Genomic DNA, 19,535 nt, shown 5'->3' on the forward strand with positions numbered 1-19,535 from the left:
AGAGGTTGAAGGGGAGGGGGGTCAACCTGTCAGTGTTCAGACCATACGCTGCACACTGCATCAAGCAGACTAAGGACATGGAACACTGGAAGCATGTCCTGTGGTCTGATGAGACCAAGATAAACGTATTTGGTTCTGATGGTGTTAAACGTGTGTGGCGGTAACCAGGTGAGGAGTACAAAGACAGGTGTCTCTTGCCGACAGTCAAGCATGGTGGTGGGAGTGTCATGGTCCGGAGCTGCATGAGTGCTGCCGACACTGGGGAGCTACAGTTCATTGAGGGAACCATGAATGCCAACATGTACTGTGACATACTGAAGAAGAGCATGTTCCCCTCCCTTTGGACACTGGGCCAAGGGGCAGTATTCCAACGTGATAACGACCCCAAACACAGCTCAAAGATGACCACTACCTTGCTAAAGAAGCTGATGGACTGGCCAAGCATGTCTCTAAATCTAAACCCTATTGAGCATCTGTGGGGCATCCTCAAATAGAAGGTGGAGCAACACAAGGTCTCTAACATCCCCCGGCTCTGTGATGTCCTCGTGGAGGAGTGGAAGAGGACTCCAGTGGCAACCTGTGAAGCTCTGGTGAACTCCATGCCCAAGAGGGTAAGGCATCGCTGAAAATTATGGTAGCCACACAAAATATTGACACTTTGGGCCCAATTTGGACATTTACACTTAGGGGTGTACTCACTTTTGTTGCCAGTGGTTTAAGCGTTAATTGCTGTGTGTTGAGTTATTTTGCAAATTTACACTGTTCTACAAGCTGTAAACTCACTACTTTACATTGTAGCAAAGTGTAATTTCTTCAGTGGTGTCACATGAAATGTTATAATAAAATGTTTACAAAATTGGGAGGGGTATACTCACTTTTGTGAGATACTGTATAAGCAGTACGTCTATTAACTGTAGCAGAGAAGAAAATACTGTGAGAAACGACATACTGGTTTAGAAAAAAATTTGTCCTTGAAAATCAAAAGCTGGCATCTATAAAAATTTCTGTCTATCTCTCTCTCCCTAAGGAGTTTAAGGAGTTGTTGAGGTGGTTTGGTTCTCCTGTCCTTCCCACTGGTGACCTGCTCTTGGACCCAATAACATGCTGATACACCAATAGTGATAGATGGGCTTTACTGAAATAGCAATTACCCCCGTGGGAAAGGAATTGGTTAAGCAGGTTTGACAATAGCAGGGTCTATGTATTTTCAACCACCAAAATATAATGTGACGTGAGTAGAGTTGGTGTTACATAGTTACATAGTTAGTCTGGCTGAAAAAAGACACAAGTTCATCTAGTTCAACCAATAGAGGGAAAAAAAAAAAAAAAATATATATATATATATATATATATATATAATATAATATAATATATATATATATATATATATATATATATATATATATATATATATATCTCACAAAAGTGAGTACACCCCTCACATTTTTGTAAATATTTTGTTATATCTTTTCATGTGACAACACTGAAGAAATGATGACACTTTGCTACAATGTAAAGTAGTGAGTGTACAGCTTGTGTAACAGTGTAAATTTGCTGTCCCCTCAAAATATCTCAACACACAGCCATTAATGTCTAAACGGCTTGTAACAAAAGTGAGTACACTCCTAAGTTAAAGTATCCAAATTGGGCTCAAAGTGTCAATGTTTTGTGTGGCCACCGTTATTTTCAAGCACTGCCTTAACCCTCTTGGGCCTGGAGTTCACCACAGCTTCAGAGGTTGCCACTGGAGTCCTCTTCCACTCACTCCTCTATGATGACATCACAGAGCTGGTGGATGTTAGAGACCTTGCACTCCTCCACCTTCCATTTGAGGTTGCCCCACAGATGCTTAATTAGGTTTATGCTTGGTCAGTCCATCACCTTTACCCTCAGCTTCTTTAGCAAGGCAGTGGTCCTCTTGGAGGTGTGTTTGGGGTCATAATACTGTCCCCGGGCCCAGTCTCTGAAGGGAGGGGATCATGCTCTGCTTCAGTATGTCACAGTACATGATGGCATTCATGGTTCCCTTAATGAACTGTAGAAGGCACAGTATGATCCCCTCCTTGGCCACAGGGCAGTATTCCAACATAATAACGACCCCAAACACTCCTCCAAGAAGACCACTGCCTTGCTAAAGAAGCTGAAGGTAAAGGTGATGGACTGGCCAAGCAAGTCTCCAGGCCTAAACCCTATTGAGCATCTGTGGGGCATCCTCAAACAGAAGGTGGAAGAGCACAAGGTCTCTAACATCCACCAGCTCCGTGATGTCATCATGGAGGAGCGGAAGAGGACTCCAGTGGCAACCTGTGAAGCTTTAGTGAATTCCATGCCCAAGAGGGTTAAGGCACTACTTGAAAATAATGGTGGCCACACATAATATTGACACTTTGGGCCCAATGTGGACATTTACACTTAGGGGTGTACTCACTTTTCTTGCCAGCGGTTTAGACATTAATGGTTGTGTATTGAGTTATTTTGAGGTGACAGCAAATTTACACTGTTACACAAGCTGTACACTCACTACTTTACATTGTAGCAAAGTGTAATTTCTTCAGTGTTGTTACATGAAAATATATAATAAAATATTTACAAAAATGGGAGGGGGATATATTATTGCTTGCTGGGGAGTGGTCTTTTGATGCTAGGGGGATATATTGTTTCTGGAGTTGGGTCTATTGTTGCTGGCTGAAGGGGATCTGTTTTACTGCTTTTTTGTTATAATTAAGAAATTGCATACAAATTACCTAACAGCACAAAATAATACTTGGTTCTGTATTCTCTAGAATGGGTGGAACCAAGGGACGGTACTTGGAGGTGGGTAGGGAGTGGAGATAAGGAGTGACTGAAAAGGGGGGAGTTCCTGCACCTATTCTATGAGAAAAAAGCCCTGGGTGAAAGAGAAACAACTCTACCAGCAAGAGCTGTAACACAGGTAAGTATAACTGCCTTGTAAAAGAATGCAAATAACAATGCGGCCCATCTATCATGCTTAGGCCTATCTTGCCACTAGCAAGTGACATAAACATACAGTAGTAGCAAAGTCTGTTGTAGGTGGAGCCCTTTACCCTGGCGTTGGAGTGCTCACCCTCCAGGTGAGAGTATTTGTAATCCACTGGTACAGAAACACTCTCAAAATATTTTAATGCAAAGAATGCATTAAGATAAAAAACCTTCTGCCTTTACAAGCACTTTAACATCCCAGAAGCAGTGAAAATATATACATAACCTGTGTGTACTGACAAAGACACTGATATAACGGGATAGGACTGGAAAGGACATGTTTTATGTTCTCTACTGCAGCTTTTCATCAAAGTCAAATATTCAAGAACATAGAAGGTGAGTGTTCAGTTATGATATTATATCTTCTGGCAGTGTGTTCCTCTTGAAGGTCAATACTCTTGATGCCAAGGATATGTTTTGCCTCACATTTGCCTCTTACTTCTAGCGTTTATAGGCCACCACTTACCCTTTTGAGTTAATTGAATGTGGGGTTTTAGAATAGTCCCTAAAAGCATTACACACTTGGCTTTTACTTGGTTAAATGAAAAACTTAGTGGGTAATTTTTTTCAATGGAATAATGTGTATCAAAACACAAAAGGACAGAGCGTATAATCAAATCCAATGTTTCCGGGAGGGAAGTCAGCTGGGAAGCTTAACATTGTTAACAAGATCATTAGTTGACTTTCCACTGTCTTGAATATTACTTTTTTTTTTTCGTAAGAGAGGATAATTAATCCAGTGACAAATAGCACAAAGACAAAATATATTGTGGTTTCAGGTTTTCTAGTAAAGAATAACAGGCCTGTTATTGCTTTTTTTTCGTGTTATATAACTGTAATGATTATATCACAAAATTATGTATATATTTGCCTTCAGGATTTTCTTAGCTGTCACAAACAAATTTGCTGTAGATAAAAGGAAAGAAGGCATGCAGGAAACATTATTGAATTTGTTCTAAATGAATTATACTTAAGTATGTTTTAATTATTACTGATTTGGCTATCTGCTTTGGTTTTCTCTTTACAGACAAAAGTATGCATTCAAAAAAGGATTAGAATTATGAACAAAACATTTTATCAGCACTAGAGTTGGCCATAAACTATGACTATTAGTTGTTCGACTTCAAATGAACCATTACTCAAAATGACCTTTACAGGCCTGATACATACAGAACATGCTTGCCAAATAACAATAACAGACTGCCTACACTTACTGCAGGTATGTTCAAAAAGCTAGATGAGGATTCTAAAAATGTCTCCAAGTCCTCTTTGTACTGTATGTACAGTATCTCACAAAAGTAAGTACACCCCTTACATTTTTGTAAATATTCTATTATATATTTTCATGTGACAACACTGAAGAAATGACACTTTGCTACAATGTAAAGTAATGGATGTACAGCTTGTATAACAGTGTAAATTTGCAGTCCCCTCAAAATAACTCAACACACAGCCATTAACCTGCTTAGCGGTATCCCCGAGCGTGACTCGGGGTGGATTTTCCATGCTATTATCGGTATCCCCGAGTCACGCTCGGGGTAGATGTGCAGAGCGAGCAGCGGTGTCTCTTACCTTCTCCTGGCGATCCAGCGATGATCTCCCATTGCTGTGATCGCCAGCCGAGATCCCCGCCGCTCGTCCGTCGGTATGAGGACTTCCTGGTTCAGTTCCCTGCAGCAGCAATGCTGCATGGGAGCGGAACTAGGGAGGGAAATTCAAACGTTGCACAAAACACAAGCACATAACATTTATATATATATATATATATATATATATATATATATATATATATATATATATATATATACACACACACACACATATATATATATATATATATATATATATATATATATATATATATATATATATATATATACACACACACACACACACACACACACACATATATATATATATATATATATATATATGTATATATATATATATATATATATATATATATATATATATATATATATATATATATACACACATATATATGTATATATATATACATATATATATATATATATATATATATATATATATAATATAACGCATGAATTATAATCTAATCAATAATATAATTTTATTATATAATATAATATATATATATATATATATATATATATATATTATATTATATATTATATAATAAAATTATATTATTGATTCGATTATAATTCATGCGTTTGTTTTTCAAATTTATAACATCTGGGATGTCTACTAGAGTCTTGTTTTGGTCAGGTTTAAGTCAGTAATTACTAAGAATTGTAGGCATATAATACATAACGCCAAATTTCCATGCAAAAAATTGTACCGCTTTTGGTACAGAATTCCTGACATAATCATACCGCCAGGGAGGTTAATGCTTAAATCACTGGCAATAAAAGTGAGTACAAACCTAAGTTAAAATGTCCAAATTGGGCCCAAAGTGTCAATATTTTATGTGGCCACCATTATTTTCCAGCAATGCCTTAACCCTCTTGGGCATGGAGTTCACCAGAGCTTAACAGGTTGCCACTGGAGGGAGTCCTCTTCCACTCCTCCATGATGACATCACAGAGCTGGTGGATGTTAGAGAACTTGCGCTCTTCCACCTTTCGTTTGAGGATGCCCCACAGATGTTCAATAGGGTTTAGGTCTGGAGACACGCTTGGCCAGTCCATCATCTTTACCCTCAGCTTCTTTACAAGGCAGTGGTCATCTTGGAGGGGTGTTGGTCGGTGTGGGGTCGTTATCATGTTGGAATACTGCCCTGCGGCCAAGTTTCTGAAGGGAGGGGGATCATGCTCTACATGTTGGCATTACATGCGAAATGCAATCTGCTTCGAGAAAAAAAGTCCCTGACCCTTTCTAAAAAAACGCACACATGTGAAATAGATCAATAGGAAAATATGTTAAATGGACTGTAGTGTGTTTCTACAAAAAGCACTAAAAACGCATAGGTGTGAACCAAGCGTAAATCAATGACTTCCTGCTTAAGTTGCAGGAGAATAGAATAATCAGGAAAAAAAATGTTCGCCAAGTCAGCAAATGGTGAACATGCAGAGAACCTTTTTCCTATTTCTAACTATAAAAAGTAAAGAAAACATGTACAAAATTAATGCACATTCTGTATGAATATAAGAAAAGAGCCATTACTGTTCTGACAGAGAATTGCTAATAGAACCATGAAAAATGCATTTTGATCATCAACTGAAGGGTTGGCAGTACATGAGGTGCCTGCAGCCATGGGGCTCCTTGATTGGACTGGATTGAGGCTGAATTGTTACTTTATGTAACCATTATTTTCTGCTCTAACCAAAAACCATCTAAGTTAAGGAAATGATTTATTATCTTTTTTTATTGTATATATTATTATTTACTAGTAACATATCAGAAGGCTTAAATAGAACCGAACCTTCGAGCAGCTGAGTGTCATGCAACCTTTGGGCTAATGTTCAGGTAACCTGAAGAAGTTTATGCCCAATAAGCGTATTTTGATTTGTTTGCGCAAAAGTTTGCATCTACAAACTAGGGGAAAGATTTATGTCTTTTTTTTTTTTGCTAGTAATGGCGGCGATCTGCGATTTTAAGTGGGACTGCAACATTGCGACAGATCTGACCCCTAACTGACATTTTTGACACTTTTTGGGGGGACCAGTGACATTACTACAGTAATCAGTGCTAACAATATGCACTGTTATTGTAATAATGACACTGACAGAGAAGGGGTTAACCCAGGGTGATCAAAGGGTTAAGTGTGAGCCTAGGAGTTTTTTAACTGCATGGGGGAGGGACTTGTGAAATTATCACAGAGACCTTTGATTCTAGATAGGAGGATCACAGGCACTCTGTGGTCATTGCAGAGAGAACAACGGACTGCTGGGTTTACAACAGCAGAGCAGACCTTCTCTCTCAGCGGGGAGCGATCGCGGGTGCCCGGTGGCAATTGTGGCCGCCGACCCCATGGATCGGCATCCCCGCTGCCTAGTGGGTGCGGTCGCACCGCCGTCGGCGCGCACAACCCCAGGAGCGCTCCCGTCTAGCCAGCCTGCCGCAGTATATCTGCGGCGGGCGGACAGCAAGTGGTTAAAAACACAAAACGGATTGCAAAGCGTGCCGGAAAAATGCATGAAGCGCAGCCCGCATTGACGTGAACCTAGACTTAATCTCAGAATATTTAACGTTTTGTGAGAGAGACAGGAATAAATGAAAACAATTCAGTTCTATGAAACAGTTTCGTCTGCTGCTTAAATCATTACTCTCAATAAACTGCTCCCAAAAGCCTTCTAGCTTCAAGTTCAATCAGTGGGTAAAATAAATAGATTTCTGGTTATAATAGAACTGTTTCTTCTTTCTCTGATGTAAGGATGTTCTAATCCGTATCTCTAATAAGGGTTTATATATATTTACCAGAATTTTGATTACTTTGCAAATAGCTCTTTTTAACATCAAACTTATTAGCACTTCCGAGCCCAGGAACTAATTATGTCATTCATTTACATTTTTATATATATTTTTTTTTGTAAATTTCTTTTTATTTACATTTTTATATTTAATACTAAACTAAAACTTTACTATTTTACCAGATTGTACTTGGAACAAAAACATTCAGTCTAGAAAGGATAGTAGAGCCTGTATGATTTATGAGCAGTGATATGTGACATGCTATCCCAAAACCAAAAATGTAATACGTTGCAGTTTACCAATCATTAGATGTGATGGCTGCATCAGATTTCTTTTCTCTGGCTTTTCCCCCTCTGTTTTCACTTTGTGATCTAGCCAGTAAATGCTTCTGTATAAGTGAGAAACAACTCTGGATGCATGAGCACAGAAGGCACAGCAGACAGCAGCATTGTCAGTCTAAAAGGGGCGGGGGGGGGCGGTTTAAATGTATTTGCAGATTAACATACACAAACAAATTGAAGCCAAATTCCAGCTCACACTTTATAATTAGTTATAGCAAACGTTTTTTTTTTTTACTTTTGGGAGAAAGGGTTTACACGAATAAATAACAGCTGATCATTTTACTCACCCCTGCCAGTGGTTAATGGTTTGTCTCATCTATGTGAAATGATACATTCTACTGGAGAGCCGAATATTGGCAGGAATCGGCAAGATCAGGGGTGTCAAACTCAATTTCATTGCGGGCCACATCATTATTATGGTTGCCTTCAAATGGCCGGTTGTATCTGTAAGACTAGATTTCCAGAGCACCCCAACCCCCTTAGATCAGATGTCAAAAGCCCCCAACCCTCCTTTACATTATAGAAGCTGGGTAAGGGGCTGGGAAGCAGAAAGTGCAGAGTCTGGAGGAGGAACAGAGGAGAGCTGGAGGTCCACTACCAGAGTCTGCTGAATGCTGAGACAATGGGGTGCTGCAGGTGCACATAGAGGCATAGGATCTGTAGGAAGTTCTATCCTCCTCTCTGCTGCCAACTTCTCAATGCAGTCGCGGAGAGGCTCGTCTCTGCCATCCTCCTCCCCGTCTTAGAAGTGCAGGATCTTGAGGAGCAGTTCTGTCCTCCTCTCTGCTGCAGACTGCTGAGACAAGATGGAACGAGACTAGAGGGGTGCCGTCGTTGCAAGAGAGGTGCGAGGGCCACATGAAATGGCCTGGCGGGCCGCATTCGGCCTGCGGGACTTGTGTTTGACACCTGTGGGCTAGATCAACACAAACCAGCTGAAATTCGGCCAGTGTGTACAGCACCCTGCCTGACAGAGATTAGCCTTACGTCTGGCTTCTGTGGAACGGGCATGCTGGAAAACCAGTATCTAATCGGTGTGTGATCAGTGAGCGTAGACCAGTGTGTTTTGGGGGGGCGCATTCACCTTGTCAGAACACAGCTCAGCAGGGCAATTGCTGTACTAACATCACATAGTTAGTACAGCGAGCTCCTCAGTTTTGTTTGTTCAGCCCACTGCAGTAAAGGAGAAAAAACTACCTGTGAGTACCAGGCTTTACTCGCTGGTTTACCAGATAAAAATTGAAGACAAAAGTTTAACCACTTACCGCAAAGTGACGTAGGACTACGTCGGCAAACTTTGCGGTAGTATACCGGGATGATGCCTCTAGCTAGAGACACCATCCTGGTACCGTGGTTTAGAGCCAACGGTCGGCTTTCCGTCAGTGACGACCGATGCGGCCCGGGAGCCGCTTGATCGTTACCCGGGTGAGCGGGAGGGGACGTCCCCCCCCTCCCGCCGCCTTCCGTAATTTTGCTCGGGGCTCCCGTCCCACCGGCAATTTTAAACCGTAACATGTTGGGTATCTATTTACTCGACGTGACATCGTCTTTCACAATATACAAAAAAAAAAAATGGGCTAACTTTACTGTTTAGTATTTTTTAAATGCAGTGAAATGTGATTTTTCAAAATTTTTCCAAAAAAATGGCATTTTAAAGACCGCTGCGCAAATACCACGTGACAAAAAATATTGCAATGACCTACATTTTATTCTCCAGAGTCTTTGCTAAAAAAATATATATAATGTTTGGGCATTCTAAGTAGTTTTCTAGGAAAAAATACTGGTTTTAACTTGTAAACAAAAAGTGTCCAAAATAGGCCTGGGGCTTAAGTGGTTAAAAAAGAAAATTAATTTAGCCTTCACATCTAAAAATTGGTAACCTGTAATATACTAAATGTTTGCTTTTGGGTTTAATGCCACTTTAGAGAAATGTAATACATGCCCTTGTATCTGCACGTTTCTTGAGTAGAATACACTATGGAATACACACATTGATTTTTTTGTATAAAATCAGTGGAGCTGTTGTCTCCTGCCATACGATTTACTTTGTGAGTCTGTTTTATGAACACTAATTGAAATCAAAAGCTAGAAAATTACACTGGAACAGTAGCTGAGACTGAATCCTTTTTATTTTACAATGACAGGTACTCAATTTATGCAAATTAGGACATAAAAAGCATGCAGGATATTAAACAGTGTCAATATAAAGTATAACTTAGAGGAGAAGTCCAGCCTAACACTAAAATTGCTACATCTATAGACACGATCTAACACTAACCTATCTAACCCTGTAAAGAAGAAATCAGTATACATACCTTTTCTGAAGCCGATCCGACCCGATCCCACACTGAGCGGTCAGGGGCAACTTCACTGTGGAAGTGGGTGCAGAGGACACATCTGACAATGGAAGCCCCATAGTAACTCTATGGGTGACATCACTTCTTATTCATTTCACAGCTGTTGTCGGCTGTGTCCTCTGCAAAACTTCTGCCGCTGGAGACCAGACCAGAGCGGCTTCAAAATAGGTATGTATACTGATTTCTTCTTTACAGGGCTAGATAGGTTAGTGTTAGATGGTGGATGTCTGTAGATGTAGCGATTTTAGTGTTAGCCTAGACATCTCCTTTAACCACTTGCCGACCGCCGCACGACTATCTACGTCGGCGGTCAGCCCCTCACAGGCAAAGTGACGTAGGTCTACGTCACTAGCTTGTGAGGGTCTAGGGAGCGAGCGCGCGCCCCCGGAGGCGCGCTCCCGCTCCCGAATGGTCACGGACCCCCCCGCGCGTGTGACCGGCGGACCCGATGTCCGCCGGCCACTCTGCGATCGGCGGGGGAGAGGGAGAAAGTCAGGCAGCTTGTGTAAACAAGCTGCCTGTCATTCTCCTCGCTGTATGAGAGCTGATCATCTGGATCTACTATGTAGATCCGTTGATCACTCTGCATACAGCTGAAGCCCCAGCCAATCACAGTTAGAATCACGCCCCTAGGGACACACACAGCCCCTCCCTCTCAAATAAAGTTAACCCCTTCACTACCAGTGTATTTTTACAGTAACAGTGCATATGTATAGCACTGATTACTGCAGTAATGTCACTGGTAACCCCAAAAGTGTCAAAAATGTCAGTCAAGGGTCCGATCTGTCCGCCGCAATGTCGCAGTACCGCAAAAAAAATCGCAGATCGCCGCCATTACGCGTTAAAAAAAAAAAACAACAAAAATGACAAAAATCTTTCCCTTTGTTAGTAAACGCAATAACTTTTGCGCAAACCAATCAAAATACGCTTTTTGCGATTTTTTTTACCAAACATAGGTAGCATAAAACAAATTGGCCGAAAATTTTAAAAAATTTTGATTTTTACATTTTTTTGGGGGGGAATTTCATATAAAAAAAAGGGAAAAATATTGCTATTTTTGCAAAATGGACGCTCTTTTTTTGTTTATAGCGCATGATCAAAAAATCGCACAGGTGATCAAATACCGCCAAAAGAAAGCTCTTTTTGTGGGAAAAAAAGGACACCAAATTCGTTTAGGTACAGCGTCGCACGACCGCGCAATTCTCCGTTAAAGTCACGCAGTGCCGAATCGCAAAATACCCCCTGGTCGGAATGGGGGTAAAATCTTCCAGGGCTTAAGTGGTTAACTACCCCAATACTGGGCACTTAAACCCCCTTCCTTCCCAGACCAATATTCAGCTTTTAGCGCTGTTGCAATTTGAATGACAATTGCGCGGTCGTGCAACACTGTACCTAAACCAAATTTGTGTCATTTTTTCCCCACAAATAGAGCTTTCTTTTGGTGGTATTTGATCACCGCCAGGTTTTTTCTTTTTTTGGTGCACAAATAAAAAAAGACCGAAAAGTTTGAAAAAAAAAAAAAGTTTTTTTGTTTAGGTTATAAAATTTTGTAAATGGATATGTTTTTTCCTGCACTGATGAGCACTGATGATGCCGCACTGACAGGCACTGATGAGGAGACACTGATGGGGTGGCACTGATGGGGTGGCACTGATGGGGTGGCACTGATATGCAGCACTGATGGGCAGTGATAGGTAGCACTGATATGCAGCACTGATGGGCACTGATATGTGGCACTGATAGATAGCACTGATATGCAGCATTGGTGGGCACTGATAGGCAGCGCTGATGGGCACTGATTGGCGGCACTGATGGGCACTGATGGGCACTGATAGGTGGCACTGTTGGGCGGCAATGATCGGCACTGATCGGCACTGATGGGGGGCACTGATGGGCACTGATAGGCGGCACTGGTGGGCAGTAATGGGCACTAGTGGGCGGCACTGATAGATGGCAATAACGGCACTGGTGGGCAGCACTGATAGATGGCATTGGTGGGCAACACTGATAGGGAGGGCACTGGGGGGCTCTCTGAGCCCTGCTTGCCATCCCTGGTGGCCATGGTGGGCATCCCTGGTGGTCATGGGTGGGCATCCCTGGTGGCTTAGTGGCACCCCTCCCCCCCAAGGCTGTACTGGTAATCAATCATCTGATTACCAGCACACACACCCCCCCCGTGATCAGTGAGTAATTAGAAATACTCACTGATCACCCCAGCAGCAGCACCGATCCTCTTCTCTTCTCCTCACTGACAGGATCTGTCAGGAGGAGAAGAGATCGAAGCCGTTACAGCGGCTCTATTGACATTACATGACGGCTGTGATTGGACACAGCCGTCATGTGATCAGTAGGGCCAATCACAGGGCCCTCCTGCTGAATGATGTTGCTCTGTGTCGGAGGGACACAGGCACATCGAGATTGCGCCGCCATTCAGAAGGACGAGACTCCCACCCGGCCGTATATTTACAATGGCCCGGGTGGGAGGTGGTTAAAGTGATTGTAAAGTCTCAGTTTTTTTTCTATAAAAATACCAAACATGTCATACTTACTGCACTGTGGAATGGTTTTGTATAGATTAGCCCCAATCTTCCTTCTCGGGTCCCTCGCTGGCTCTTCTGGCCCCTCCCTCCCTTCGAGTGCCTCCATAGCAAGCAGCTTGCTATGGGGGCACCTGATCCGAGCCGCAGCTCTGTGCCCATTCAGACACAGAGACGTGGCCTGGCCCCAACCCCTCTCTCTCTTAATTGGCTAACTGACTTTGATTGACAGCAGTTAGAGCCAATGGCGCTGTGGCTGTGTCTCAGCCAATCAGGAGGGGGAGTCCAAGGCACTCGTGCACATCGCTGGACCAATATGGGGCTCAGGTAAGTATTAGGGGGCTGAGGGGGGCTGCTGCACACAGAAGGTTTTTTTATCTGAATGCATTGAATGAATTAAGATAAAAACCTTCTGCATTTACAATCCCTTTAGGGCAAAACTTTTTTTTTTTTTATGGCGGTGAAGGTTTAGAATCACTGTCAGGTTTTTATTACTATCTGTGTCCCTGTTTGGTGACTCATTCCCTCAAATTGCCCTGTTCACCATTGCCGCCAGAAATCAAAGGTAAAATTGAGTTGCCACAGGAATAGGAATAGAGGGGAAATGTTACTGTGACAACTATGTAAAAGGGGATGCCCAAAAATCCTGTCATTTCTTCTTGTGTCTACAGGACAGGAAACAAAATCTCTATAGGAAATATAGATATCATAATGTGAAATTTGACAGCAATGTTACCCTCTTCCACTCTATCCAAAATGAAAAAAATGTTTTGGCTTTAGATATACTTTACCAGTAAGCGTTTGAAGTAAATACATAAATTTTGATGCAATGTATGTAAGTGCAAAACAGGTGCAGTTAAGCAGATTTACTGTAAGATTGCATGCTGGTTCCTTCATTTCTCCCTCTGTTGCTAATATAAAACATGCCCTTAATAAAATCTTAAAGGGTTAAGTATGCAAACCCTTAGTAGGCCATGATTCCTTTTTTCAGCAGTTCTTCCAGTTCATGTCCTCACTTGTACCTACTCTGTTAAGGCCTTCATTATGTGGCCTGCCTGAGGCCTCATAGTTTCTTCAAAAATGTCTCACCTCCTGTACACGCATGCTGCAGACTGTGTTCATCATTTCAATAAAAAGTCTGTAAACACTCAGCCCAGTGTGGGAATATACTTTTCAATTGATAAGGCCGGCCATAGATGGAGCAGGTTTCTTTCCTGCAACCCATGTACAGGAGATGGGAAATATTTGAAGAAGCTATCAGGCATCAGGTAGGCCACATAATGAACATTTTACCAGAGTAGGTACAGGTGAGGATATGAACTGGAAGAACTGTTGAGAAAAGGAATCAGGGCCCACTAAGGGTATGCGCAGACTGTTCATTTCAATAAAAAGTCTGTATACCCTCAGCGCAGTGTTGGAAAATACTTTTGAATGGCTAAGGTCGGCAATAGACGAAGCAGGAAAGGAAATTGCTTGATTCCCCTATCAGCACAGTCAGTGTTGATAAGAATCCCTTCTGTGGAGCCATTGTGTTCTCCTGGAAGGGGGTGGGAGAGCAGAGGAAGTTGTCCATGTCGAAGCTGTCCACGTTGGAAGAACACAGTTATTATTTGTAGCGGCTATAAAAGCCACTAGTAATAATTGCATGTAAACTCCGACAGGCTGGTTGTACCAAAGTTCATTGATAGATCGCCTGACCATACATGGTTCAAATCTTGGCCATTGCCTATCCAGGCAGGGTACAGATTTTCCACTTAAAATTAATGGAGGCAGACACAGGACCCGACAGGAAGCATTTTGATGATGAGGAGGCCTGCCAGCGAGGCATCAGAGTTTTTTGTGCATGTAATTTGCTTTTAACATGTGAGTACCTATCAGTTTTTAATAAATGTTTTCCTAACGGTTTTCACAATGTATGTGGCCTCTGTTCTTTCCTTCAAATCTTATTGATGTACATGGCCTGCCTGAGTTTGATATCTGGAAGCTGGTCAGCCTGACCATTGGAGACGGACCCCCACAGAGCTTCTGGAGGCATCTGCCTTGTTACATGCCATATTGTTCTCTATCATCTGAGATTCATATTTTATGAGAGGCTCATTTGTGGTGGAGGGTCACGTGATCACTTGGAGTGTCTTTCACACCATCATATACTGTATGCTGATGTGGATGAATTCAGGAATTTGCACCACGTTTCTTTGGTGGATGGACTTTTTAATTTTTAATAGCATTCTTTCACTAACAATTTATGTTTGACTGTTTACTTACTCTATTAGCAATCACTTTTTGGTTGAGTTGACAGTGCACTTTACGAGTATTTTTTTAAAATTGCAATTCATTTTATATTCACCATAATTTTTGTTTCTTCTTTAAGTCTCTCAATAAACTGCCCAAGGCTGCAAGCAGCGAAAATACACAGAAAAGTAGCAGAGTTTTACTAAATTTGAGCGTTTTAACGTTCTCATAATAGCCAGAAATAAAAAAATTACCTACCAAAGTACTAAACTCTGTCATGAATCAGCAGTGACTTTTATTTCAATACTCATTGGCTTACCTCTACACAGGCTATCCCCCCTTCAATCATGAATGCTGCTGCCAGACTCATCCACCTTACCAATCGCTCAGTGTCCGCTACTCCTCTCTGTCAAGCCCTCCACTGACTTCTGCTCACCCAACAAATTAAATTCAAAATACTAACAACATCTTGCAAGCAATCCACAGCTTAGCCCCCAGCTACATCACTAGCCTGGTCTCAAAATACCAACCTAATCACTCTTTTCGTTCCTCTCAAAACCTCCTGCTCTCTAGTTCCCTCATCACCTACTCCCATGCTCACCTCCAGGACTTTTCCAGAGCCTCTCCAATCCTATGGAACTCCGTACCCCAATCTATCCGATTATCCCCTACTCTATTAACATTTAGACGATCCCTGAAAACCCTCCTCTTCAGAGAAGCCTATCTTACCCACACCTAGCAACTATACTTCCATTTTCTCCATCAGCCCATCCCCCACAGTTATTGCCTTTTGTTCCACTTGACCCTCCCTTCTAGATTGTAAGCTCTAACGAGCAGGGCCCTCTAATTCCTCCTGTATTGAATTGTATTGTAACTGTATTGTAACTCATATTGTAAAGCGCTGTGCAAACTGTTGGCGCTATATAAATCCTGTATAATAATAATAATTTCTGCCATCAAGTACCCCTACTTTACTACTGGAGGGCCAATCTATCTTACAGTGAGCATAAAGGAGATGGTAATACATTGTATTGCATTGCAATGTATTGCGTATTGCATAGGACATGAGAGTAGACACAAGGCATTCTATAAAATTACTGAAAGAAAACTGAGCATATTTTCTTTGTCTTTCTCTTTGATGTTTTTTTTACCCATGGAGAATTTTCTTTGATGGCATGTCCATTTTCATAATTTGAATCTGCATTGTTTTCCATTTTCATAATAATTCTGAACAGGAAATAGTATCGCATGTAGTCTGCTGTTCCATATCGTCCATCTATGAAACAACTGCACACACCTTTTACAGTATAAAGGAACATCATGTCACTTTGACAAGCGTTACAACAAGAACATATTTTGTTTATGTCAAGATGCGTTTCAACATGCCCTCACAGCGAAAAGATTCCTTTCCTATGATACATGGCAAGAAAAGATGTTTTAGTCAGATTCTTTTATACTGTACAATGCAAGGACTGTCAAAAAGAATCTGAGACTGGACTTACCTCCGGCTACTTAATAAATCAAAGGTGCACAAAGTATCAAGCAGACAGGAGATAAGAACAATCATATTCAGCTCTTTGACCACTGCTTTCCTTTCAACCCTCTGTGTTCAGAAATATACAGCTTAGGGGAAGGAATTTGGTAATGCAGTTCCATGTTCTAAATATAAAAAGAGAAAGAAACATGCCAGGTGCACGGTCTGAGGCTAAAAACACTGTCAAAGGAAATAAATGGGATCTAGGATACTGGGATAAAAGGAGCTGACTGAAAAGAAACCTGAAATATTGCATAGTAAAAACCGAATAGCAATTACCCCTGGCCTATCACATAGGAGTTTTAGACTATGCAAATATTTACTATGAAATTTGTTCTAAATCTGTCACTGGCTTCTCGGGCCATCTAGGGATTTATTATGCAACTGGCAAACCTGTAAGGACGTAACCTGGAGACTCATACCAATGTTATTATAGTGCACTCGAGGTTTCAAATTATGTCCTTTATCCAGAAGTATTGGAGAAAAGAATATACAGCATAGGCAGGAAGATACTGTAAGGTAAACACGGGTTTGTTTTTATCAGTAATGTTTTTGAAAAATTGGAAGAGTAATAAAAAGTTTATTTTCTCTTGCTAATTCATTTTAGCCAGTTTTCATTGGTAAGGTGGATGAGTCTGGCAGCAGCATTCCTGATGGATTGAAGGGGGGGTAAGCCAATGAGTATTGAAATAAAAGTCACTGCTGATTCATGACAGAGTTTAGCACAGTACTCACCCCCTATTACTGTCCTCAGCCCCCCATTACAGTACTCAGCTCCCCCACATTACTGTCATCAGCCCCCCACATTACTGTCCTTAGTCTCCCCCCCCCCCCACATTTCAGTCCTCAACACCCTCATTACAGTCCTTAAGCCCCATTAGAGTCCTCAAGCCCCCATTTGAGTCCTCAGCCCAACACATTACTGTCCTCAACCCCCCTCTCATTACAGTACTCAGTTCCCCTCATTACTATCTTCAGCCCCCCGTCTTTACAGTACTCAGACCCACACTATCCTGACATTATAATACTCAGCTTTAACACCCCCCCCCCCCCCCTACATTACAGTACTCAGCTCCCACACACATTTCAGTACTCAGCCTCCTCATTGCAGTACTCAGCGCCTCTCCCCCTTCCCATATTTCATCTCCCCTACCTTACACAGATGAGAGGACAGGAGACACAGCAGGTCAGAATGGAGGACGAAAGCTGCAACTGGTGATTGGTTGCTTGTACCACCCTTCATCTTGGCAACCAATCACTGGCTTGTTTACCTCGGGCAGCTCCCACCCTCCCTCCAGAACTGTCCTGCCTCCCGCTGTTGGCTCTGCGAAGATAATAGCGTAACGGCTGAGAGAAGAACAGTTTCCTAAATGGCACAATCGCTGTGGTCCGAGTGGGAAAGTGATTGGGGCCGGATTCGGACTGTGGGCCGCCATTTAATGATGCCTGCACTAGTATGTACAGTATGTACAGAGGCTAAAGCAAACCTTGCAGTAAAAACAACAAAGCTGTTAGCATCCCCCAATGCTAGGTCTACCAACAATATGTGTTATAGATTTCACTCGTGCAAGGTTTCAAAAAACAAATACTAATAAAAGAAAAAAGAAGACAAAAAAAAAAACTCAGTCAGTAATTACCCAACACTAAGATGCTGCAGCATTAATGTCTACCCTAGTGCTAAACTCTACTGGTGTTTGCTGCGCTTCCTAATACATTTCTAATAACTACAATAAAGTGCTGGTGTGCCGTATCAATTAATTGTACATACACTATATTGTCAGAAGTATTGGGATGTTTGCCTTTACACGCACATGAACTTTAATGGCATCCCCTTCTTAGTCTGTAGGGTTCAATATTGAGTTGGCCCACCCTTTGCAGCTATAACAGCTTCAACCCTTCTGGGAAGGCTGTCCACAAAGTTTAGGAGTGTGTCTATTGGAATGTTTGACCATTCTTCCAGAAGCGCATTTATGAGGTCAAGCACTGATGTGGACGAAAAGTCCTGGCTCGCAGTCTCCGCTCATATTCATCCCAAAGGTGTTCTATCAGGTTGAGATCAGGACTCTGTGCAGTTCAGTCAAGTTCCTCCACCTCAAACTCGCTCATCCATGTCTTTATGTACCTTGCTTTGTGCACTAGTGTGCAGTCATTTTGGAAAAGCAAGGGGCCATCCAGAAACTGTTTCAACAAAGTTGGGAGCAAGAAATAGTCCAAAATGTCATGAAATGCTGACGCCTTAACAGTTAACTTCATTGGAATTAAGGGGCCAGGCCCAACCCCTGAAAAGCACCCCACACCATAATCCCCCCTCTACCAATTGATTTGGTGGAGGGAGGAAAACTTAAAGCCTTTAAGTTTAATAAAAAACTTTACGGATTTACGCTATGAAAACCTTCCTTCCTTTTACTCTATTCCTTCCTTACCTCTATATTTGATTGGAACCCACATGTGAGAATCCACTGAGAGGGGATCTTATTTAGAGCCAGCACCTTGTAGTTACCGAATCCCCGTCCACATCGGGGTGATTTGACATGCGATTTGACATGTCAAATTGCTGCCTATTACCGACAACAGCACCGTCTGAATCAGAGCCGCACCGATATAGGCACCAATATATGATATCTGATATATGATATCACATTATCACTAGTATAGTAGATAATTATAACAGAGAATAGGACTGGATAGCGTCGCTCTACCTTTCCCGTTTCACATATCAATATAAGCCTTGCAGACCTACCTCGGCATGAGTCCCGGAGGTCCATACCTGCGGGTGAGTGCGCACCCTGGTGGGAGCTTTCACATTTGGACCTGCAGAGGCTTTTCACAAGCATGGAGCACTTTTAGTTTTAATATTTGATTAACTTTTTATCCACTATTTTAATGAACTTTTTTTGCACTACTTTAACTGGCAACATACTTACTTCTGTATTTTATGGGCTGGATTTAGCTTTTTAATTTCTATATACCGATGTGTTTTGTATACGTTACATAAATTGATGTACATGCTGATACATGTACAATTGATTGATACGGCACACCAGCACTTTGTTGTATATAATAGAAATTTAATAGGAAGCGCAACAAACACCAGTAGAGCGAAATCAGCGATAAAAAGTAAAAGTTACATACCTTATGC

The sequence above is a fragment of the Pelophylax lessonae genome (assembly GCF_965119305.1).
Source record: "Pelophylax lessonae genome assembly, chromosome: 1".
NCBI lineage: Eukaryota > Metazoa > Chordata > Amphibia > Anura > Ranidae > Pelophylax > Pelophylax lessonae.